Below are 25361 nucleotides of genomic sequence, written 5' to 3' on the forward strand. Positions count from 1 at the left end.
AAATCCAACATTATTAGTTTAATATCTTATTAACTTCAAAAATGTGCATTAAAGTGTGTCCAATTTATTGGAGCATCTCCAGACAATGATTAAAAAAAGGATAAAGAAATGCTGCAGGTTCATTGTTCATTGTTCATTTTTGATATAATAGAAATTTAAGGGACTATAGGATTATCCACATGTATATAGTAAAACATATGTCTCTTAACTAAGTCTGGACAAATTTATTATCATCGGAATATCAATAAGTGCAATATTTTTCTCCCAAAGGACTGTAAGGCCTGCAATAATTATTGGCTGAAATATTCCACGTGTTTCGAACGTGCATTTACAGGCTAATGTAATATTTAATCAGTTAGATATGACAGCAGATGTTCACACTGGACACAATGGACATTTCCCAAAACGCTAAAGGGCACAGAGTGACAGAAGCACAGTTAGGAGAGGAAAAGGAAAATGACACATATTGTAACTGATATTATTGCAAAAAGCCATTGATTTTTGTAACATTGTACAGCCTTGTTCTCCTCTGAGATTTAGTGCTTAAACTCAGAACAAAGTGTCTTAGAGAGCATGCTGTTTGTTTATGCTACTGCACTCCAAAATAATCTCTTATTAAACTTAATGACCGTTTTGTACTAGTATTGATCCATTTTCTCACATTATCTGACTTTTGGGTCAGTTGACTCCACTGCAAAGGATTATAATAATAATTTGTGTTTTCCTTTGCTTTGATAGGATATTCTAAATCATTGTTTGTCTAAATGGGTATAAATTACACAACTGTAGGTATGGACTGACATTTCAGTTTTTCTGTGGAGGGCAAAGGGTATTACACAAAAACATTGGGTACAAGAGACCAAATCTTGAAAAAAAAATTGAAATATTTGGCAAAACTGAGCTGCAAAAAAAAAAAAAAAAAAATAAAAAAAAATATTTAGTGGACAGAATCAGACAGCTGCAGTTATTTGTAACTGAGCGATGGACAAAACAATAAATATCACCGTCCACTCCTTAGGACTTGGTATTTCTACTTGAGCATTTGGGACTGTTTCAATGGGCTTTAATCAGAAAGAGGTTTATTTTGAAAGGAACGACTTGGCGTTCAGCCATGCTGGAGCCATATCTCGGTAAGAGGGGCGTGATTCTGTTTCCCACTGTGCTTCGTTGATCACAAGAAGATAGAAAAAAAACAGAGGAAGGAATAAGAGAGCAATATGAGAGGCCTAATTATGGGGTCTGATCATTTGCATCAAAGATAATGAAAGTCTTGGACAGTCTCCCAAATGTCTCTTGAGCATTTGTACCATCCTGTGTGTTTTACTTTTCTTTCCTCTTTTTTTGTAATTGCACATAGTTTATTTCCCAAACCTTACTTAAATGCCAATGTGTGATGTTTAAAGAGAAAAGCTTGAAAACAAAGCCGTGTTGCAGCTTTTGAGGTGAACTTCTCACGTTTACCTCTCAGGCCTAACAGAAATCACTCAGCCATGAACATTATGCTAATGCTCTATAAGCTCGCTCACTCTGCTTCCTTTTGTGAGTGTCTGTCATTCTATTTAGCCCGATAAACAAGTCTGATTTTCAATTATCTCTATTCAGATGAGGCCTGCGGCAGTATTAGCTGAGAGAGGGCAGATTGTTGTGCACACCGTGTGCGTGCACGTGCGGCAGGAGTGGATCTCAGCAGACATGCAGCAATATAATGGTGTCCTTTGAGTCCAATTTGGACTGTTTTGGGGGGGATATTCTAAAAACATGTAAAACATAAAAAGATGTCTTGCAATTTCTGTTTTTTTTTTTTGTTTGTTTTTGTTTTTGTTTTTTTTCTGTTGTTGTTGTTGTTTATATCAAAGATATACCAGATTTTCCCTGTTTATTTATCCAAGGACACGTTTGTTTTTGATGATCCATTGAAAGCCCAGAAATAGGGAGTTCTTACTTTTTATACATTTATTAAATAAAAAATAACTGATTGGTAATACTTAAGTTGTGTTTCTGTTTTTATCTGAGGTTGTTTTGTTTCTGTCCTCAAATTGCAATGATATATCCATTCCTAGTGCTCTCCTTTTTTTTTTTTTTTTTTTTTACCACCCTCTTTTACCCAGGGAGTTCCTGTTTAGGACATATTTGAAGAACTACAATCTGACATATTCAAACAAACAGGCCGATAAACCTGGTATTGATCACGTGAGTCGGTTAGACAGTCTGACCTGAAGTGAACAGTCAGATAAGAGAAGGACGATTAAAGCGGAACACAATTCATCTTCCTTCCTGTCTCTCTTCCTCTCCCTCCTTCCCATTTCCCAGAATCTCTCTCTCTCATCTTTCCTCCTCTGGCTCCCCCACCCTTCCTCTCGCCCTCCCTTCCTCTCTGTCCTCTATTTATGAATTCCCCTTGCTCAACGCGGCGGCCAATGGAGAAGTTTTTAGTATGCAGCCTCTCTCAAGGACGGAGCCTTGTTAGAAAGCCTATTGAGCTGTGGAGCAATAGCTCGCTGCAGCCCAGCAGTGGACTCAGTTCATCTCTCCCTCCCTGCATCTCTCTCTCTCTCTCTCTCTCGCTCTCATTAATGATGTATTAGTTTATTAGGCGTTGGATATTGGGTCGGGGACCCTGCGACGGACTTCATCACAACGGCGACGCATGGAGAGGAAACACTGCGAGGAGGAATAGGGAATAAGGAACCAGAGGTGCATACAGATGTACGACCATCCACTCAAGTGCAACACATGCTACACACACACACACGCATACACACGCACGCACACACAAATATAAAATAAACATGCTGAAACTTAATAACGCATGCACACTCTGTCAGTATTCATGAACACGAACTTCTCACTCCGGTGACTCAGTGCGAGTGCTCGGATTAGGGAGTCTGCTCTCGCTTTTGTTGATGACGCCGTTAGCAGAAAACAACGGCATACGTACGCCGCAGCCTCCATGGTCACCCGGGGACCCAAGGTGATTTCCCATAATGCATTTGCTCTCCGTATACCCTTTCCGTCATACAAAGTGATACATTTTCAAGCACCAGGCAATGATGATTGTGGTTTTGTTGCATTTATTTGCGGAAGCATTATGGAGCAGCCTGCTGTATAATTCATACAGTGAAATGTTGAATTGTTATGAGCCTGTAGTAATCCTGGTGATGTAGCATTTTATTTTTCTTGCTTTTTCAGGTCTATATTCCTGTTCATCACTCTGTTTTGTTTAGTTGCATAAGACGTTTTCTATCTTTTTATCCATCCCCCTACTCTTAACAGATTTCTCTTAACAATTAACATTTCTGATTTTACGTACACTTAAACGCATAGGTTTTTTTTTTCTTCTCTTTACACTTCGCTCCATTTTTAAGGAAACGAGAGCCGCACTCTCGACCCAAATCAAAATCCATGCAGTTAGTTTATCTGTGGCCTTCATCCTGATGCCACGAGATGAGAGAAGGACTCACAAAGTGAATAGGTGGACCACGTCACTGTAATGTGTGTGTTTGTCTAGCCAGAATTAGCTTCCTAAGGGTGCTGGGAGGTGAAAGGTGTGCTCTGGCAGAATTTTGGCATTTCATTCCAATCTGGATTGGGATGAAGTTCAAGAAAAAAATTCTATTCAGTTTTTTTTTGTTTGTGTTTTTTGTTTGTTTGTTTTTTTGTGCCAGTTCACATCAGCTGTCATCTCAAGGTACTTTGCAAAACAAACTGATTTCTACAAAGGAATGTGAAATGAAATTCAGCTAGACGTATTCTGATTAGATTCTACTTAGAAAACATTTCAGTCAAACATTATCTGACATTTAACCGACTGCAAATGATCCATTGACATTTCATGGTACACACACCTCAAAATATGCAAACATCCTATCGAAAGAAGTTGATCACACTAAGTTTCAACAGTCGTCTTCCCTAAGCATTGGTACAAACTTAAGAATAATTAGCTTGCAGGGATGGTGACTGTTGAACTTTCTTTTAAATGCCATGTTTAAACAACATAAACAACAAATATGAAATTTACCATCACTATTTCTGTTTGAACGGGAGCCTCAGAAGCAGAGCTATGACGACAGTGATGCCTCATCGAAGGCAACAGATTTTTCAAAGTGAGAGGAAAATGTTAGTCAGGAAGCCGTCTGTTCACATCCAGGCATGGTACAGGTCTGATTAGACACCGTATGTGAAAAACACCTGCATCTGTGCAACGTGGGCGACTTGGGCCTTTTATTCAGATTAATCAGTGCTGTAAATGTTACCGATTATCTTGTCTGATGAGCATAAAATGCTGACCAGTTCAATTAACAGCAAACTGGTGGAAACTTGGAAATTCACGACGAATGAATTGCATTTTTCTGCGAAGTTACTCTAGAATTTTAATGAGCTTCATAGAAATTTTGTAAAGACGGGGCGTACATTGACGAGAAAGGGCAACATTAGAAGGACGTGACCTCGGAAGCAACACTACCTACTTTTATGCTATATGAGGTCGGCACAGGGTCTCTCTTGAAATTGATAATTTATTTTCTCTATGAGTTTTGTTCCGTGTAAATAGAGCTCAAGAGAAAAAATTTAGAAAAACGTGGGCGTTGACTGTATCACCTGCTGCTGTCAGCGTGTTTCTGTTTTTCCTCCTCTGTCGAGCTCAGCAGGTTTTCGCCTCTCCCTCCCTCTCTCTTCATCTTCCTCTTTCTGACGTTTGCTCAATCAAAACTGTTCATCTGGTCCTTATGCAACAACATTGTCATGCCTTCCCGTCAGCCTCCTGCGGAGAGCGTTTTTTGTGGCATCACAGCTCATGTTTGCCAATGAGCCATGATAGCCCAGACACACCAGAGAAGGCTCACTGCCAGACAGGGAAAAAAATGGGGCGACACACACTCACGCATATGCAAATGCTCTTTCACAGCTAATAAAGACATATTAACACATTGTGATTGTATTTGTTACATTTGCAGATTTGCCATATTTCATGTCATTTATTTCACACATCGAAACATAATGCACGCTAATCTCAATGTCATAGAATATCATTGAAAGATATTTCAAAAATGAGTTGCATGAGATGCAGATTCATTACGCGCAGATTTATTTAAAGGTTGATATTTGATGCACTTTATAGAGCATGAATAGCTGTTGATAAAAAAAAACAACACTTTGAAGTTACTTGGAGAAAAGTGTAAATAGTTGTGGTGTTTTAAACTTTTGAATGGATCAGAGTTTGTTGAGCTTTCTTTTCTGTCATCGGGGTTCATTTTCTCTCTTCACTTGTCTTTCTTCTGCTGGAAAGTTGTTTACCCTTTCATTGATTTAAGAGCTGCATCAAAACATAAGTAGGAGCATTTACTTCCTCCACTGTTACTCTTCACTCGTAATTACATTGTAATAATGCATTAACAGACTCATCTTGCACACAACTCATAAAGACAAACACAAAAGGGAGGCCCTTGATGTTTCAATCTGTTGTCGACTTAACGGTGAGGCTGATGCGTGAGAGTCAGTCGCGTAACTCCTCTGAGAAATAGGTCAGCATCAAGAAAAGCAAATCCAAGCAATAAATGTGAACTATAAAAGGAAAACAGTTAAAAAGTTAAAGAATATTTGCATCACCTTGAAGATTATGTTTCTGTCCAAAAAAGTGTATGTCAGCATTCCCAGTCCCTCCCAGCACATTAATGCTGTTGCCATATATTTACATGGTAGCCATTTAAAATACAATATTTTATTATTATGTGTTTTATACCATAAAAATGGACATCTTTGTGAATTCTTTATGACCTTCACCCTCTTTTTCTATGTTTGCCCTATAATCTGTGTGTCTGCTTTAGGTTGAGGTCTGCCTAGATTTGCTTCTCATCTCTTGTGATTATCTTTGATAAAATTTTAGGTGCTTAAAACAGCATCTTTATCTAAAGAAAACAGCAAAAACAAACAAAAAAACAGTTCTTCTCTTTGTAAAGTCTCAGAGCTCTACAGAAATTGTCGGCCTTAATTTTATTTGTATAATTTAGTGAGAAATTTTGCTTCTCTAAAGGAACACTAAGTGTTTTTGCAAGATCAAGGCACGCTAATGAAAGAGATTGTATTAACTGTGTTATAGCTTTATTTTCTATGCTTAAGTATGCAGCTCGACATTGTTTCTCAGTTTCCACACTAACAAGGTCTCCTCATGAGCAGAATATTGCTTCCTAGCACTGTGAATTAATAAAATCAGTTGAGAACCAATAGCACAAAGATTACATTGAGGGGTTGAAGGTAATGATTGTAGGCAGGTAAGGTTGCTGGCAGATTAAATTTTTCATTTGATGGGGTTGCAATCTGAAAGAGCTAAATGCAAAGTGTTCATTGAGGATGAAAGCATACTTTCTGCTGGATTTTATTAAAACTTTAAATCAGTAATTGTGTGAGATCCAAAATCAGTCATGCCTACAGTTCATGTTCCAACCCCTAAACATGGTCATGTTTATTATGCATTTGTGTATGTGTGTGGCATTGTTTATATGCATAGCCACCAGTGGAAAAAGATAAGAATCTCTAAAGAGAATGAAAAATCCTCACATCTTCTTAAAACTCCACATCCATCTCTAATTTAAATTCCCTGTCTTCTCTCGCTTATATCTCAATTTTACTGCTTTTATCACTTTTGTTTTTAACTGCTGTTTTAGGTTTTTCTTCTCCATTCTTTCCTATCTCAATTTAGTTTCATTCCTTCTCTTTCAATCTATACAGCTTCTCTCTACTGTGCCATTCCCTTGGAGACCACAAAGGCAATAAATAAGAGCTGCAAGAGGGTCAGTCCTGTGTAACCTGTGCGAACCGCTCCTATGAAAGCCACCAAACTGCTAAAGCTAGCTCCCATTGGTACCATCCTGAGGCGTAATGTAAAACCGTCTTCTCCTTCACTTTGTGCTTTTCATGTCGGATCTAATTTTGGGTTGCCCAGAAGTGCAAAAAGGCCCGTGTTTCCTTATTGTCTGGTCTGTCAGAAGCAAAAATGCAGAAATAACAAGCGGATTTCATAACTTTCAGGGTTGAGACATTAACTCCAGTCATCAAAGACTTACAAAGTGTCAGTGCAAACAGACGTTTGAGAGATTGAGAAAAATAGTCGCACACCTGCCAGCCAATGCCATTTTGTGCTCTTTGTATTCAGGCTCCACAGCAGCCTTGGGTTCCACTTAAAGCCTAAGTACTAAATCAGTAATGGTATGTAGAATTGGCATTCGCTTGACTGTGGAAAGGGGGTTTGGGGAAAAACAGGTTGAGATTGAAAATGAATGTGAACTGCATGATAGTCTGCCTCCTTCCGCTCCTCTATTGTTCCGTATTTTCCCTCCATGTCACCGTCTCTCTTCCTCCTCCGCCTCTCCTTCCTTCCCTCCCTCTCTCCAGAGGGATTTGACTCTAACTGGCCTTGGCGCCCATAATGAAACCAAATCTATTTAAAGCCAAAAGCGATGCAAGTTTTAATTTCCTATTCCAGACTTAACCTTTTTGGCTGCGCTGCATTTTCACATCCACTTAATAACTTTTTACCCTGCTCTCCCTCCCCTTTTTCTTCTCCTCCTTCCCTCTCCCCATCACTCTTACTCTGTGGCTTCCTCTCCTCCATCACTACCCCCCACTACAATCTCACCTCCACCCTCCACCCTCCCCCCCTCCTCCATTGCTCTCAGTGGCGAGGCACAGCCTGCCTCTTCAAGGGCAATATCTGTCAAATGATTCCCCTGTGAAATTAAGACAGAGGCCATGAGAGAGAAACGTGAACGGGGGGCGGGGGGACACAGAGTAACAGGAAAGAGCGAGGATGGCGGGTTTGTGAGAGGTGGAACCAGGTGGAAAACCTTCCTTCTTCTTTCTTCTTTCGCCGAAATCAATCTCATCTGACAGGGAAAAAATTAAAGCAGTTTAAAGATAGCTCTGCCAGCATCTCCCTTTGTTCCCGTTTTTACATTAAAACCGAGCCGTCTGGGAAATAATAGAGTCAAGAAAAGAGGAGGGAGGAACAGCTACAAAAAGACTCCAGAAAATAGGAGATTTTCTCTTGTCTTTTAATGACCACAGACCATGTGTTAAGACGGTTCCTTTTTAAAGACTTATGTGATTATGTCTTACATGTAATTAGAAAAGAAATGCAGGAAAAGCAATACAAAAAACTGGGGGAAACAATTTGCATAAAACTGAATCTCAGTAAATTATATTATTTTAAAGTTCATTTATTTTTGCTCAAAAAGGGAAAAGAGTGCACAAAACAGACTAGTTACACACAATGATATGTTTCAGGCATTCATGTTTGTTAATTTTGTTGATTCACCCAAAACTCAGTTTGTCAGCAAATTAAAAATATTACATAAGAAAGATTGTTGCTAACGGCGTTCAGAGTTCTGTGCATTTCATGGAAAGTTGAGTGGAAGAAAATCATTTGAGAGGATTGTGAAATTCAGTCAAGAGTTTTGAGGAGATTCAGAAGCTTTAGGCTGTGGCCAAAGTCGAGCTTCGAGATTCACCACAGACATATCCATGTCTCTTTTTATGAGTGTTAAGCTACTCCTAAAAAATAGAGACAAAGTTAGGAATCTCAGGTGAAGAAGGGCTGAACTGCTGCCCAAAAGTTGTCTCTTTATATTAAAGTAATTGTTGCATTTCATTTGGAAATCAGGAGTGGAGGACCCACAAATCCAATTCGCTTGAACTTCAGTGTGAAGTTTCTGCAGTCGGGCGTCTTGTCTTCTACTGCTGCTGGCCTGGTGACTTTATGAAGTTCAAACTCTGTTCAGCCGGATACCAGGAAGCACTTAGGACATTTCATGCTTCCTTCTGCTGACCAGTTTTATGGGGATCCTAATTTCATTGTCTAGCAGGACTTGGAACCTGTCCACACTGCCGAAGGTACCAGAAGTTGGTTTAATGACCTTGGTGTTCCTGAGATCAAAATGACCTGAGCTGAACCCCAAACAGAATCTATGGAGACATCAGACCCAACAATGCAGATAAGATGAAGGTCATCACTGTAGTAATCTGGGCTTTCTTGACACCCCCATGCCACACTGCATATAAATACTAATTAATGCAGACGGAGCTAGTCCCTTTTTACAAGTCTTTTTGCAATACTCTTAATTTCCTGAGAAACTGAATTTTTGTTGTCATTGTCAGTAAGCCGTATTCATCATTCAGTTTCTGCATTTTTTTTCTGAGATATTGAAAATGCACCTCTAAAACCCTGGATACATGATGTACAAATGTGCAACAAAGGAGGAGAATTAACATCATAAAGCTTCATCAGAACGTGAGATACCCAGATTACTGGGATTTTTTTTTTTCTTCTTTTCCATTTGCTTTGAGATATCATCAAAACCGGGCATGTCAGCAGTTAAAATCACATTATGAAACACTCGGTAATGTTACTTTATCCTGAGCGCTACCCCCCTCACCCCCAGGCCTCATGTCATCTCTTACGCCATCTCCTGTTAAGCTTTGCTACTACACCCAAACAGAAAATTTGACCTGCCTCCCTGTCGTAGCTGTCTGTTAAAATTTCACTTTTTTTCCCCCCCTCCATCTGCTTTGCATTTATCCTTGCAATAAATTTCTTCCACCTAATTATTCAATATCTCAATTATCAGAGCTGATGGCCTGATGGTGCACCTCGAGAGCTTAAATTTACAACCCTATTCTGGAAAATGTCTAAAATGAAATTAACTTTTTACAAGGTGTCATCTGTGGCTTTTAAGTAGTGAAATTGAAGCACCACCGCCGCCACAGCCGCACACACACGCGCACACACACACACGCACATGCACCTCATAATGAGGACCCATTATTAGGCTGTGATTGGAGCCGGGGTGCTGATATTAAAAGTGGCAGTAGAGGCAATATCACCACAGTGCCTAATACCCCAGCAGATATGTCATATATTTTAAGACAGCTGCTCCACTATTTATAATTAATAGCAATTTTGTCTCAGCAAAAAAAAAAAAAAAAAAAAAAAAAAAAACTGGAAGACAGCTAACAGAGAAATCTTGTTCCATTAGGTGCAGATTCAGAATCAATGTCACACCGACATTGTGCACTTCTTTTTTTTATTTTTTTCTTCTTATTACTAGTGTTTGGTCCAGGTTCTGCAGGGATTATATAAATGCCACTCGTGGTTCTCTGCGTGTTCCGGGAGGAAGTCGATCCTCCTTTGATTCAGAGTAAAAATAAAGTGCAGCGCAAACAATAGAGGAATGAAGTCGGCCTCTAAAGACACATGAATAAAAATAATCTGTCTTTATTCTCGCGCCTCGCAGTCATAAATCACTCCTTCCCAAATGACAGTCTCATGCACGGCTCGCTGTATCAGGGTGGCAAATGGCTCTATCTTATAATAGCAATGTAGCACATAGCAATATTATCTGCTGTGGAGTATTGTAGTGCATGTGTCTCAGTGCTGTGCCCTGGAGCAGTAGCCAGATTACGCCGGGCCCAGCGACAGTCTTATAATAAGAACTTGCCCATTAAATCATATCAGCACTGCTTTTTATAGGCCAACACCTCGGCTACCACACTATGAAACTGTCTATCAAGCTAGATATGTGTGTCAGAATGCGTGTGTATGTGTGTGTGTGTGTGTGTATGAATGTGAGAGAGAGAGAGAGAGAGAGAGAGAACCAGAGGTGGTGTGTGAGGCATTCTGGGAGGAGACACGTGTGTGTTTTACCAAACGTCGGCGGCGTGTGAGCTTCTCGCCGCAGCTTCTGACAGCGTTTCATCTTCCGCTTTTATTAGATCAGCCTCTCGCCGCTGTCACCTCTCTTTTCGATGTGCTTACATCACACAGATGTGCACAGGCATACACACGTGCACAGATTTGTGCAGAGGCGACCATTGGATCACGAGTTGGCATGTGCTGCCATAAGATTGTCACAGTATGATAACCTTGAATAAAAATATTCCGGTTCATCACCAGCATTTAAAGCTAAGATGTGTGGTAGGACTTCATTGCTTTTGATTAAAACCAGAAAAGCAACATTTCTTCCTCCTGCTTTAAAATTGCTAGTTCTTATAATATTTATAGTCTTGATTTTGGTACATACATTTCAGCAAAAACAGAAGAAAAAAAAACCCACAAAATTTATTTGAAGGTTTTAATAGTTTATTTTGCAGAATTGCTTCTGAGGTAAAGGTTAAGCATATTTGTGCTTTAGTCGGGATATCTGCTGAGGTAGCCAGCCTGCAATCTATTTAATATTTACATCATGAGCTACAAACTGCTTGTGTGTTAATAAACAAAGATGTGCCAGTCCACCAGAGCTCTTTAGGTCATTTTGGTGATAGGCAAGTAAAAAACTGTAAAACCTGAACTTTATTATTCTATTAAATGTATCGAAACTTGGAACTCCCACTATCTATTAACTGACAATAGGTATGTTGTTGATTTCAATAAGTGTCCTTCATTTTGTGCTGAATACAAAATTATGTCAACAAAACACACATTTATTACTTTTATCTAAACAAAAAAAAAAATTAGAATCAGAATCCGCAGGACAGAAAAAGATATAATACAAAAAAATAAAGAAAAAACAAATAAATGTGAAAAATCAACATCAGCTATGAAATGTCTGATTGGTTGATCAGTAGTTTGTAAACCTTTGTAAAATCATCTTAGCTTCTCAACCTGTGTTTTTCACAGCCTTACACATAAAAAAAAATAACACATTTCTGCTTCCATACGTTGGCATTGTTATTTACAAGTCTTCTTTTAGCTACTTCTTTTGCATTATTCAGAAACAAATGATGCACGGTCCAAGGCTGGAGGCTCTGTGTAAATCTATGGGTACTCTGACTTTTTCTCTTAAATCTCACTAGAATGACTTTAAGCCTTGAGAATGTTATAAAGGAAAATTGTAATACATTTGTTTATATGTTGGCTGTTTACGATAACTTCTGTTTTTCAATAGAAAATGACTTTCCAACTCAAATAATTGTGTTAATGTGCACAATGGCATGTTTGAGTCCTGAATCAGAATCAATGCATAGTTTTGGAAAGTTTAACTGTTTCTCTTGTTTGCACTGCAGCTTTTCTTCTCTCAATTGTCAACTTTGTTTTTAATTATTGTTGCCGCCTTTTCACTTTGTTGCCTGAAATAGATGCTTTTGATGTCATAAAGTTGGATTATGCAACAGTGGGATTATCTTACTCTGCTTTTGTTGTGGACGTCTGCTCTGACACTATAAGGCAACCGGACGCACCACACTGTTCTCTTTGCTTGGACAATACATGCTAAAAATAAAATTAAAAGAAAAAACCCACAAAAGTTTTTGCAATTCATATTGTTAAGAGACCACAACGTTTTTTGTTTTGTTTTTTTTGTTTGTGTGTGTGTTTTTTTTTTTTATTCCTGACGTCTCCATGTGCTAATTTGTAAATTTCTTAAATTAAAAGTTTAATTACGTTTATTGAACTCAACATTGTAACTCTGTGATGCCAAGTGGACTTTTTATTTAGCCTCTTTGTCGCTTTTGCAGAACACACGCTTATTTAAAAATGCTGTTTCCAAGAAACTTCCCCTTCGTGCAGACTCTGCTGGCTGTGAGTAGTTTTCCGTCTGCAGCTTGCCGAACGGAGCTGTCATGTCACATTTGTCATCTTCTGACGGATGACGTCGACGTCGAGCAGGGAAGAGTTAAAAAAAAAAACGATCTCTCAGAGGACACGGCGGAGCAGCTCTGATTCTTTTTTGGACGAAGCAGATTGACGTGTTTTTGTTCCTCACACTTTACTCGTTGGCTTCTGAGGAGCTTTTTTTTTTTTTCCCTCGTACGGCTGCGTGTTTGCCTGCTCGACTGTGGCAGCGCAGCAGTGAAGTTAATTCAGAGGGTGCATGCGCCTGTTCCCTTTTTTTTCATTTATGACAGCTTTGTGATTTCTTTTCTTATTGTCAGATTTTTAGATTTGGTTGTGTTGTCACTTTTCATGACATTTCTCCCATGTCTCGGTTTGTTGTATCTTCAAAATGTAGGATGCAGACTGTTCTGAAAATTACTGCTCAGGGCTTTCTTGCAAAATGTCAGTGGAGAAAGAGGTGTTATTTTGCAAATTATATTGGAGCGCACTTTTCAATTGTCAAAAATCGTTAAGTTGCTGCTGGAATCAATTTTTTACTTCTTTCTTTTTTAAATCAAAGTATCAACACTGTGGGGTCTAATTGAAAAGCATGACGTATTGTTATTTTTATCCATACATAACACCTTTCCTGTCATTTACATAAGTCCACAATATACAGACAGAAGCAAGCGAGCACAGAAAACACACACATCAATGCTGATGGGGAGACAAGATACACACACTAACAAAGCAGCTGACAGACAGAGAGAGAGACAGAGTGAGAGAGGGAGAGAGAAAGAGACATGCACACACACACCCACGCACACACAAACACACACACACACACACACATATCATCTCAAGGCCTCTCCACGTCTCGGTTAATCCAAGACGTCAGTCAGTGCTCCGGGGCTTGGATGCTGCCGTTTGATTGTAATTGCAAAAACCGGAGGCAGACAAGGGAGAGCCGGGGATGTCGATAGACAGGTGGAGGGATGGAGGGATGGATTCCTCCTGCCTACCCACAAGCCCCCGATCGGCGCGCTGTGTGACTTTGTGTCAGCAGTTTGTCTTGTGCATAGCTAATGACGGCTCGGCCGAGGGGCGGGCTGGGATCCGCTGCTGCTGCTGCCGCTCTTGTTCGATTTCTTTCCCTCTTTCCTCCAGTCTTCTACTGAATCCCTGACAAATGAGATTTTGCCCGAAGTAGATGGAAAGACGGTATGCAGAGCAAGGCCCGCGCCTGCCTGGTTGCCTGTTTGTTAAGAAATCTCACAAGCCATAAAGGACCTAGAGATTCTTTTTTTTTTTCCCCCTCCTCCTAAAACTTTCCGTTCTTTCCTTTAACCCTGTTTTCTTTAGTTTCCTCTGAGTTTCTCTCCCTGAAACTGATTAGAGAAGGGTAGGGAGAAAAAGGTATGAAGGAGGTGAAGTGAAGAGATCAAGCAAAAACACAGAGGTTGAAAAACAATGGATGAAGTAGATTTGAGGGAGAGAAAAAAAAAAAACATCTCCAATTAAAGGAGAAGTTATTGTTTTGTTTTATTTTTTTCCGTCATGGCCAGTCAGTCACACCGGCTTTTGTTGAGTGTTTGATGAATTACGACCCCTCCATTCGCTCTCCTCTGCCTTTGTTGTGGCGAAGCTCTAGCCGTTTGTACCTCCTACAATATCTCTTGCGCTGCGAATTCTCCATGCTTGTTTATACCAACCAGCGTTCTTTTGAACTGGCAGAGAGAAATTGTGGGGTTTTGAAAAGTCTCTTTGATGGCGAGCCCAATTTGTTTTCACCGTTAAAAAGTTTGTTTGAGCTCTGAAATGCTGCCTGACGTTGCGGGCGAAGGGGCTGTCCTGAGAGCGCCGCTGCTATTTCTGTGTGGGTTTGGTGTGCCTCACTTATTCAACATCAAATAAGAATTATATATATTAGGACCGGGCCCATGCGAGCTTATTACTGCATAAAAACGTTGAGTAGAAAGTCCACAACATGTACAATAAAGTATGTACAATAAAGTTTTATAATATGAGCTAGTTTTTTTTTTCTATTTAAAACAGAAAAACAATTATTCCCAGTTCTGCTCAAATAGTGTACATTTATAATATTATTATTTATTATATTGATTCATATAATATTATAATAGAGTTGCACAGTCTCACTAGTAGTATTAAGAAGGACCTGGGTTTGAATCCCAAACTAAGGTCTTTGCATGTCTCCCTGATCACTTTTTCCTTTTAATACATACACTTATGAAAAAGAAATAGAAAAAATGCTATCCTTAGAAGACATTTTCAAGTATGGTCTTCTTCTACAACAAACAATACTTCCTTTTGCTTTTCTGCTCTGTATGTAGTATATTAGCAAATATGAAACCGTCAGCTAGCTGTGTAGGCAGTGTGCAGTCAGCAACTTCTCTACTTTGACACCGAAATTGATTTTGAAACAGCATTACTTTAATAGAAGTGACGTGTGGTGATCCTTTCATTTCTATACCATCATTGTCTTAATGTTTTCGCGTCTGAAAAATGTTTCCAAACAGCCGAACTTGAATCTTTATAACCAAGGTAAACTTGCAATAGCCTTCTTTCAGACAACTGGTCAGCAGGGTGCAGCAGCAGGTGGGGGGGAAGGGAAGTGTTGTGTTACTCAATTCCTTATACAGCCAGAGAAATCACAAAACAACAGGGTGATTGTGGTTCAGTGGGAAGAGTGGTTCTAGCTTCATCTGAAATATTCTATACAAATAAGCTTGATGATGATGTTGCGTGCCGATCTGCTTGGCGTTGTACAAATCTGTGTGAGTTTGACTGGGTGTAATGTGGCTCTAGTGTGAGTAAAGTGTGTGTGTAAAGTGTTTTGAGTCAATACTAGAAAAGTGTTACAAGTTCAGTTCCAACTAAGTGTTTAACAAACTACCATTTTGTTTTAAAGGCAGTGTGATCCTTATAAAAATGTTCCCCTCCAATAACACTCTTTATTAGCAAACTTCTTTAGCTCAACAGAGTTACTCTACCAGATGAAGTCAGAAGCTGTGACCAAGCTAGATAACACATTGCAAGAGAGACTTGACTTTCATTAAGGTGCCACTGCGATAAGCAAATTCTTCCTTTTTTTTTAATTCTTTCCCTCCGTCTAAGCAGAAGAAGAGTCCACTTTTAATTTTTTTCTGTTTTGTATCACTAATGCAGACAAACGAGGATAAGATATAACTCAAAATTTCACCACTCCCATTATTGATCACCAGCTCATGCTGATGGATTGCCAAAGCGGACGCACTGACAGGCGGAACGTCCAATGGGGGGAAATCGCCTTGTGTTGCTCTGATCGAGTCAGCCTCTCCTCCCTTCCCCTTCTCCCCCCCTACCTTCTCCCACTCCCTCTTTTTGATCGGAGTCATTTTGACAGTGATGCATAAGTCTCTGCAGAACAGGGCAGTCCGGCTGGCAGGAAATGCCACAGATCCCCTGAGAGCAGTGGAATGGGGCTCTGACAGGGAAAGACACCTCCTTAAAAAAAAGAAAAAAGGAAATCAATGTTTCCATCCGCCGCGGACAGTGAGAGATGCTCCAAAATGCTCCCAATTCTTGTGTTTTTGTGTCAACTTTACTCTTCAAAAGAAGCTTTTTTTTGTGTGTGTTTCAGCTGCTTTGCCTCAGCGCTGGTCTTTTTGCCCCTTTTGTTCGTAATAGACTGAAGTGCACCACACCGGTTAAATCAAGGCAAACCATCATCGCCGTTCCCTGCACTGTCCTTGCCTCCTTCCCAATCCAATTCTTTCAGTCTCTTACCTCCACTTCTATCAAAAAGCAAGTGAACGGCGTTTGTTTCATCTCTCCAAAGCGGCAATGAGGCTAAAACAGCGCCGAGGCAGCGCTGGCCAGCACTGAACTCGATTGGGTAAAGTAAATACAAAAGCATGAGGGAGAAAAAGAACGCAGCTGGGGAGGCACAAAAGGATGGAGCTGCAGATGGGAACTAACCTTGCTTGGGTTTCTTCTGATGTTCCTTCACACGCTCACCTCCGCCGCACCCGTCACTGTCAAGCCAGCTCTTTTCTTCCTCTCTTAAGTCGTCCCTTTTATTTGTCATGTTCAGAGGACGACACCAGAGCATCTGAGGAATCGAGGTTTCAGAATATTAAAGGGAATGTTGTTTTACAAAAAAATAAAAAAAAAAGCCCTTCCTCTTTCAGCAGGAAAAGACAGAGGCTGTGCAGCCATCACACTTCAAAGCTGCCCTGGAAACTTCCCATAAAAGAGCTCTGATTGTCCGAGTCTAAACAAGTGCAGATTTTTTTTTTTTTTTCCCCCTCAGGTGTTTGAGAGCATTCGTTCTCCTGTTGTTCTTGGCTGTTTTTAAAGTTGCTCTTTGTTGCTATGTGAAAGCAGAGGACTATGATTTTAATAGCTCTCACGGGAGATTTGCAAACATGATGAAACACATTAGATGTCAGCAGTTTAGCCACAAAAATATCTCTTACCTTTGGCTGATCTTTAGAAACAATCACTTGCTTAATTAGTCAGCAAAGACTTTTTTTCCCTGTAAATCAGTTGATAAGTTTATTTGATTCATGAAATAATATGAACTCCAACTTATTCATAAAAAATACTTTTATGTTGTATACAATAAACCATCACATTTATAGCATATCACAATATAAAGTACAGTCTAAAGGAATATTTGCACTTTAAAGTTTGAATTATGTAAAAAGCGACGGCTCCAGAATGACTGAAATTAATAAAATGTCCAATATAATATCAATGAACTTAAAATAAACAATAACCCACTTGTACCTAAATAGTAATTTCCATATGTCTTACAAGTGTATTATTTATCTAAGTTGCATTTCTTTGGGGGTTAGCATGATCTAACCCTACAATGACAATGACAAGTTGTTAAAAACCGAATGAAGTCAAATTTAGTTGGTCTGTATGTTAACACAAGAAGGAACAATGTTAATCAAGCAATCAAAGATCCCTCAAACATTTAATCAGTAGAAACTGTCGTAGACAGGCAACCTGTCTTAACTTTACAGAGTGGAATCAACTGGCTTTGTCTTTGCTGTCGGCTCATCAGTGGCCCCTGGCTGTCGTCTCTGCAGATGCACATCATACATCATTTGTAGCCCATTTAAAAAGTCACCTGAAGTTCCTCTATATCTGAGACCACTTCAGTACTTGGGGGTAATAATCTGCCTCATTTGAAGGTGATGCAGATGTTTTATCCACCATGTTTGTTTTGAAACTGTAACTCAGAGGGAGCGACCAACGACGGGCATCACACTGGGCTGCATGTGTGTATGTACAATTAAGCTTCCATCTCTAAAAACTGCAGGCAAGGACATTTCCACAAATTAAGCTCTACGGTGGAAAACAATCATCTTTCGTTTAACATTTTAAGAACGTATGGAAAAAAAAAGCCCCATTTATAAAAGCCACGTCAATGTTTTGAGTTTGTTTAGCATTGCAGCGTCCCTGCTATTGACGTTCATAATTTTAAGCCTTTAAACTGTATGCAAAAGCCGTAATGAAGGAGGAGATGTTGGTTTTCACATTCATTGAAATAGGAGGACATTATCATTTGGTAATATTTTAAAATGAAGGGCATCTGTAATGAAAACTGTCACTCATGAATCACATAAATGCTATAAAAATGACTTCCTGGCCCATTTGGGTGAAAAATATCACATGGAAATAATCCGCAAGAGTCAAATAGGTGCAAATATTTGCAAATTAGTGGAACTGAGAGCAAATGCACGAACCCAGGGAAAGTTGGAATGGTTGTTTGGACGTGCTAGTTTGAAGTCTGCACTTGGTGGGCTGTCTTCCCTGTCACACACACACACATGAATTTAGCCCGACACCCCCCACCCCCACCCCCAACCCAACTCCTCCAATGGCCCTGTCGGTGTGCCAGGGCGGGTGATTACCGACGCTCTCCCCCAATTATGGGCTGATTATTCCGCCGCGCTCTAATTGACTGGGGAGATATGCAAATGGCTGTCATTTGGGATGATAAAGGATGCGGGCGCTGGATGCCCCCTGCATTATTTAGCCTCGGCTGTACGCAGCGTGAAGGATGTGGCGTGCGCTTTAATTGCTGAGGAGAGAGAGGTTAAGCTGAACGAGCAGTTGAATTAGAAATGAGGAATTTGGGCCCCTTATTTATTTCTTTATTTTTCTCCTCTTCTTCCATCCCTCTCTCTTTTCTCGTGCACACACACACACGCATGTGCACTCTCACACTTTCTGTGTCATGCGTTGTTTTTCAGCTCCCTCTTGGGTGAATGGAGAGGTGAGGAGGGGGTGGGCGGATGGCGGGATGTCATGCTGGAATGCCATAAATAAAAACATTAGCAGAACCAATATGAGCAGAACAAATAGAGTGAGAGTGTGTGTTGGTGTAAAGGAAAGGCGGTGAGTGGACGACGTGCATTAGAAACTAAATTGTGGAGAACTTTTGTGGGCTGATAGATGTTGATGAAAAGTTCAGAAAATGGGAGGTCTTTACCTTTCTGCTTCGCCTCTAAAAAACGTGGTGTCCTCAGTGAAAAGAAATTCAAATCTACTATTTTAACTGGATTTGCAGCATCTCAGTTTGCAGATCAAAGGTTGTGGCTCCTTACAACCTTTTCTGTTGTCTTTGGGTACAAACAGTCACCAGACTTTTTCATTCTACATAAAGTTTACCCTCTGTTAATATAAAATAACCTTGGCAGTTTAATCATTTGTTTTGCTTCATTGTAAAAAAAAAAAAAAAAAAAAAAAGATTCACATTACACCAAACCAACGTTCGCCTTTTAGTGAAGTCATTCAAAGGTGTCACACAGGGTGTTAATAGTTTTGTTAGTTTTTTTTTTTGTTGTTGTTTTTTCTGCTGCTAAAATACCCAAAGGCATTTAAGTGAACATTGTGTAGGTTTCTTGATAATTTGTTCATAGTTTAAAAGACAGTCATAAAAATTAAGTCTTCCACGCTGTTTATGTACTTCAGAGTGATTAATCCATATTAAGTTGGAGATGAATGTTATTTGTTTAGCTGCTTTGAGTCAATTTTTGCTTCAGCTGTAGCACCCATCAATTACACAACATGGTTTTATTGAAAGAGTTGCATCTGGCTGCCTCTGCATTATTAGCAATAAAATAGCTTGGCTTAGTAATTTTGCGAGAACATTTTCTGTTGAATTAAGCAGTGGAAGTGTATCTAAATAGCATAATGCCTGAATGCATGGCACTAATATTGTTTTTGCGATCCATCTAGTTCCTTTCGATATTGATGTTCTCTGCTTTGATATTGTGATAATGCTTTGGAGTGGTCATATGACCGAAAAAACAATATTACAGTTAGCATATCTACCATTTCATTCTAGAGCCAGGTTCCTGAAAAGTTGGAGTGTTCTTGGAAGCTGAATGAAATTAAAACTAAAAGTAAGGAAGCAGAACTGCCACTCACTGTAATATCAAGCCTACTATAATCCTAGTTTAGTTACTAAAAGTACTTGATTTTTTTGTTTTCTTTATTAGCTTTTTAAGTAATACTACCTCTGATGTGCCTTTAGAGCATTGTACCCATATTTGAACATTACAAAAAGCTTTATGAGGGAGGGCAGGCTTCACACAATTAGGCCTCCTGAGAAACGGCAACAATTACTAATGTAGTGAAGCGCTCTTAGCATCAACACCCAATTTAGTGACTTTTTATGAATCGTAAGTTAGATACCCACACTACTGATTTGTCTCAGAATTGCTTGTAGAAAACATATTTTTCTGCTGATCAAGAAGCAGAAGCATCGCAAAGAGTCTGGGCTTTGTAAAGTGTTTAAAGGCAGGGAAAGGAAAATAATAGCAAATTGCCTTTATGTTGCTGCACAAATGTTCCTGCTCAGTTTATGCAGATTTAGTTCCAGGAAAAGCAAACACTTTTAATGCAGGTTTTTCTAAGAACAATCTAACATACAATCATGCAGTTTTTTTTTTTTTTGTTTTGTTTTTTATGGATTCTGTTGCTTACGTAGAAAATTATTAAGCCATTTTTGCATTATAAAAATGTTCTGTTTTTTTTTCTCCCTAACTATTTGACTTTACACCCATTTGAGAACATGACAAACCAGTTTCTTTAATTTTTACTGAACTCACAGGGGGCTCTTAGTGTTTGCAACGTGGAGCACTTTGAATAGCAGCATGACCGTGGTGAGTTACCTGGTTTAACACCTTGACATGCACTCTCTCAAATGTTGTGTTTCTCAGTGGGAGACCTATACATTCAATCTCACAAGGAGTCTAAAGACTTGAGGCACTTGAAACTAAACCATTTTCTCTTTGGAATTCAGTGGACAATCCAGAGGGTCACGGGTTGGCACGCTAACATGCTCAGTCACGTGTTGGGGTGCTTTTTTTGGCAAGCGCACTGAGCATCTCATCTTTTCTTAGTCTGTTTTGTGCTCTGTGGAGACCCTCTGGAGGTTCTAGAGACTCTTTCCTCCACACATCCTCTTTCCACAGTGCTGTCAACATATAATAAAAATTTTAAAAAATATTGAAGCCATAGTACAGGATTCGGTACTGTTGTTTCTCAGGCACATGTTGATGAAGATGTCATAGTTGAAACAACCATCATTTCTATCACTTCTCATCACCGTGAACACTAATTATCATCATCACTCCAGCCTTTGTAAACATTCCAGCTGATTGACGTGAACAAATAAATTATAATGAGGGCGTCTTCTAAAACTTCTGCTGCATAAAGTCTCTTGCTTTCTTTTCTGTGCTTAATAGCACTTATTGAAGGGTATTGCAGCCAGGGCTCTGCATGGGGCATTGCATTAAAACCCTCTTTAAAACATACACACACAGAGAAGCATTCAGCAGCCCATTTGGATTCATTTGCACCGCATTTCATTTGGTTTTCGCCTCAATCGACGGTACGGGGGTAAGAATTCAAAAAATAAACGCCTTTGTAATAGCATTTCCTCGCCGTCTCCAGTGCACTATAAAAATAGAAAGTACAGCGGCCGGAGTCGATAAATGAGCACAGAGCTGCCACAAGAAGACCCGTCCCTCAGGCCTACAAACGATGGCTATTGGAGTTAATTACAGTTTATATCATTATATTTACCCAGAGAATAAAACTGTCTACTGAGCTCTGTGTGTTTTCAATGTACATTGCATCATCTGCAGCAGCTATGTGTTTGATGTTATGAAAGGTTATTATGGATTTTAAGGTTTTTACAACAGAAACAGGTAACCCTTCTAAGACCTTCCTGTTCATCCTGAGTTTAAAAATAGTTTCACTATACTATATGATTATTTTATGTTGTCCTCATTAGTAGATGTCTGCCACATATAGATTGGATCTGCTAAATCTTTTCACTCTAAGCATGTTTAAAAAAAAAAAAAAGTGAAGTCAAAGCTATGCATGGAAATGTGGGACCCAAAAATGCTTTCAAGATAAGCTGTAAAGATTTCATTTCTCAAAAGCTCTGAGTCAATACTTTGCAGAACTACATTTTGCTGTAATTACAGCAGCAGGTCTTTTTTGGGGAATGTCTCAACCACATTTGCGTTGATGCACTCTACATTCTTTGTCAAGCAGTTCACGCGTGGTCAGATCGGACAGGTTGCATCTGTCAAAATCCACAGGTTTTGAATTGGTTTTAAGTCTGGATTTGATTGATTAGGTAAATATACCATGACCCAGGTTTGTGGCGTGACAATATGTAAGAAGCTAGATATGAATACTTTTGCATGCCATGTTAAATGCATTGAAAGCGAAGGTAAATTTTTCGGCTTGCGCAGTCAAAAGCCTGGTCGTGTTGAAGAGCTGCCCCCTCACAGCGCTCACTTGCTGTATTTGCGTTTGTGTTTCAGGCTCTAGTTAACCGGCTAGCCATCTGCTGCGGCGCTCTGAGCCATTTAACGCCTCTGACTGGGACAGACAGATCGAGACAGGAAAATAGACACTTGATGTAGGAAATGAGAGACAAGGGAAGTCGCAGTCTCTCCATCTTCCTGGACCCTGTAGGAAACTGTAAATGTTGGCTCCTCCCTGTCTAGACCAAGAACCACTTGTGCACGCACACGCAGACACACACACAGACACACACACACACACACTCTTTGCCTACTTTCATAGCAACTTTGATTAATTCCCAGAGTGCTGTGAGAGGAGACAGCATCAGCGCCGTGGTCAGGGGAGAAGGCGCGCAGTCTGCTGGATGTGACAGCTCCCTGCTTCACACCGATGCCTTAGAGTGTGGATGCGTGTGTGTGTGTGTGTGTGTGGGTTAGTAGCATGAGTGAGGGGCAAGATGTGTGTGTAAAAAGCCTCATCTGTCCCCTCGGCCACATCAGTGCTCAAGCATGTCTTGCCGTGACAGCCTAGCAGCCTGCGTTCCTGTCACACTCGCACACACAAACAGAGGAGCACTAACACCAGCGAGGTGAAGGGTCACGAGCGACTGCCTCTCCAATGTTGTGTGAAATGTGTAGCTGACCCAATGTGTGTGTGCAAAAACGTGAATAAGTACGTGTCTGCGTGTCTTGAATCTGGCGGTGGAGGTGCAGGAGGGTTCGGGGGGAGGCATCTCAAAGTAACTGGTTATTATCACCTCAATATTTTTCTTATTATGACAATTACATGCTCCAGGAGTGAATTAAGCGATAAAGGACGCCAAGCGGGAGTGGTTGACAGCTATTTGGAGACTCAATGCACAGAGCAATTTGCAGCCCCGAGCCAAACAAATTGGATTTGGGCCACTTTGGATGGGGGCCCCAGATTGTTGGGCGTTTGGATCCTGAGATCTGCCATGAGCTGGGTAGCTGGCTTTAATTCTCTATATCGAACCAAGGTAACAATGCTCTATAGCCACTAACAATGATTAAATCTTATGCTTGTGTATGCATCACGCTTCGCTGTCTGTAGGGTATTTACAGTTTTACGTCTATGAGCATTAAGCGTTCCCACCTCTGCATGTTAAACAGCACCACTACTTTTTTGGTCTTGGGCCACACAGCTGTGCTCAAGTGTGTGTATAATCCAAATGAGCCTAACAGCCTCTAAACGAATTACTGGTACACATTTTGCCACCCCTAAACTGCCACAGGAAATGCTGGCAACAGCACCCAATTAGGTGAAATGCAATTATTCCGATCCATTCACACAATTAGCCTGTAGGTTAACAACCTAGCTGTACATCCGGCTGGCTCCCGGTGTTTTTTGGGAAAGCCTCGGTCACACCAGCTCTCACGGTAACCCCTCCGTGTCAAACAGCATGCACCCGAAGCAGCCGGCGGGACAAAAAACAACATTCGGCCCCATTGGAGGAGGCAGCGCATGACGCCAATCAGCTCAGTGCAAAGGGCGGCTCGATTGGCTGAAGTAGAGAGTGAGATCATGGGTTAGGGAGAGGAAAAGAAAGTAGCCATTGTGCCCAGCGGAGCGAAGGTAGATAATGCCAGGCGACAGACTGGCAGGCTGTCGGGGTGGGTGGGCACTCACAGCAGCATGATGGAAAACAAAGGTTATGTGTGTCACAGTTGAGATCGCATTAACCAAAACAATCAGGCATGGACGGGCTGCCACACTGACTTGGTTGTCTGTTCCACTGGCTAAGCCAGGAACCATGAATGGAAAGAATGAGTGGTGGGTGTGTGTGTGGGGGGGGAGGGTGCCTGTCACATTATTTATCTGATATTGCATTGTGTTATTGTAATGAGAAAAGTTGTGTTGCTCTGATACTAAACTGACAGTGTGTCAAAGCTGCCAGTGTTTTTACCGAGAGCATGTTTAGATTTAATCCTGACGAGCAACATTTTCATAAAAATAGTTATCTATATTCAACTTTTACTGAAACAAGGAAATGCTTATTTATTCATACAGCTTTTATTTCTTTACCAGTGTCAGTTTAAACTCTGCCATCATGTACATTTAGTATGTTTTACATGAAAAATGCAATGAAACACATTTTGCGCTTTCTTGGATTATTAAGTAAATACATATAACTTAGAGAATTATATAATGTTCTCACATTAAAAATATTCCACAATGTATAGAGTATTTAGTTGGAAAAACTGCTCGGGTGGAGCCTGTTATTGACTCATTTGTAGACATGTTGCACCAACTGTAGATTTAAAACAATAAATTATAGTTGGAACTTCTTTAGTTGTCATGACTTTAATTTTATTTTTCACATTCAAATATACAAGAGTTACTTACCTCTCTCGTTTATTAAAACAGATGCTATGATGGGTGAAAAAAGCACTGTTTTGTGTCTGGATTCGCATACAAACGTAAAAAGAAAAAAAAAAATCTTACCATTATGTTTATGTTTTTTTGTGGTTGAGCAGTCCTTGTTTCCATTTCAGGAAACATATCTGAGTTGACAATCAGCGTTTAGGGCTCAGGTGGAACGTGACTGAAGAGACCACAGGCCCGGGTATAGCTGGTAGGATCAGCTGTCATCCACTTGCAACTTTCCAGTTTTTTTTTTTTTCCTCAAATGGGTACCAGCCAGAAAAACAGGGGTTATTTACAGGTGACTTCCCCTCGATGTCGCACACAGCTGAGCCACAGCCTCTCAGCTCAGTGTGAATGTGCGTGTGTTTGTGTGATGTGTGGTCGGTGGGCAGACATCACGATTCATCTCATCACTTCACATCGGGTCTGCTTTTTACTTCCATCACTGCCGCTCTTACTTTCCTTTGGCGCTTCGCGCTTTTATGCAGTCAGCGGTGTGTCAGCAGTATTATTGGGGGATTCCCTGGAATTGCTTTAGAACAGGGAACTA

The 25361-nt window shown here is 40.2% G+C and overlaps 1 protein-coding gene and 1 long non-coding RNA gene across 6 annotated transcripts in view; one reads left to right on the forward strand and one right to left on the reverse strand.

Annotated features, from left to right (window-relative positions):
* LOC103136055 (AT-rich interactive domain-containing protein 1B) overlaps nt 1-25361 on the forward strand; it is a 195921-nt gene that overhangs the window by 106539 nt on the left and 64021 nt on the right. The gene's annotated exons all lie outside the window — the stretch shown is intronic.
* LOC107835905 (uncharacterized) lies at nt 15795-17145 on the reverse strand. Its single transcript, XR_001661747.1, has 2 exons — nt 16559-17145; nt 15795-16084 (listed from the first exon to the last, which is right to left on the reverse strand). It is a non-coding gene; the product is annotated as an uncharacterized LOC107835905 (long non-coding RNA).

This window comes from Poecilia formosa, unplaced genomic scaffold (assembly GCF_000485575.1).
Source record: "Poecilia formosa unplaced genomic scaffold, Poecilia_formosa-5.1.2 Scaffold30, whole genome shotgun sequence".
NCBI classification, from domain to species: domain Eukaryota; kingdom Metazoa; phylum Chordata; class Actinopteri; order Cyprinodontiformes; family Poeciliidae; genus Poecilia; species Poecilia formosa.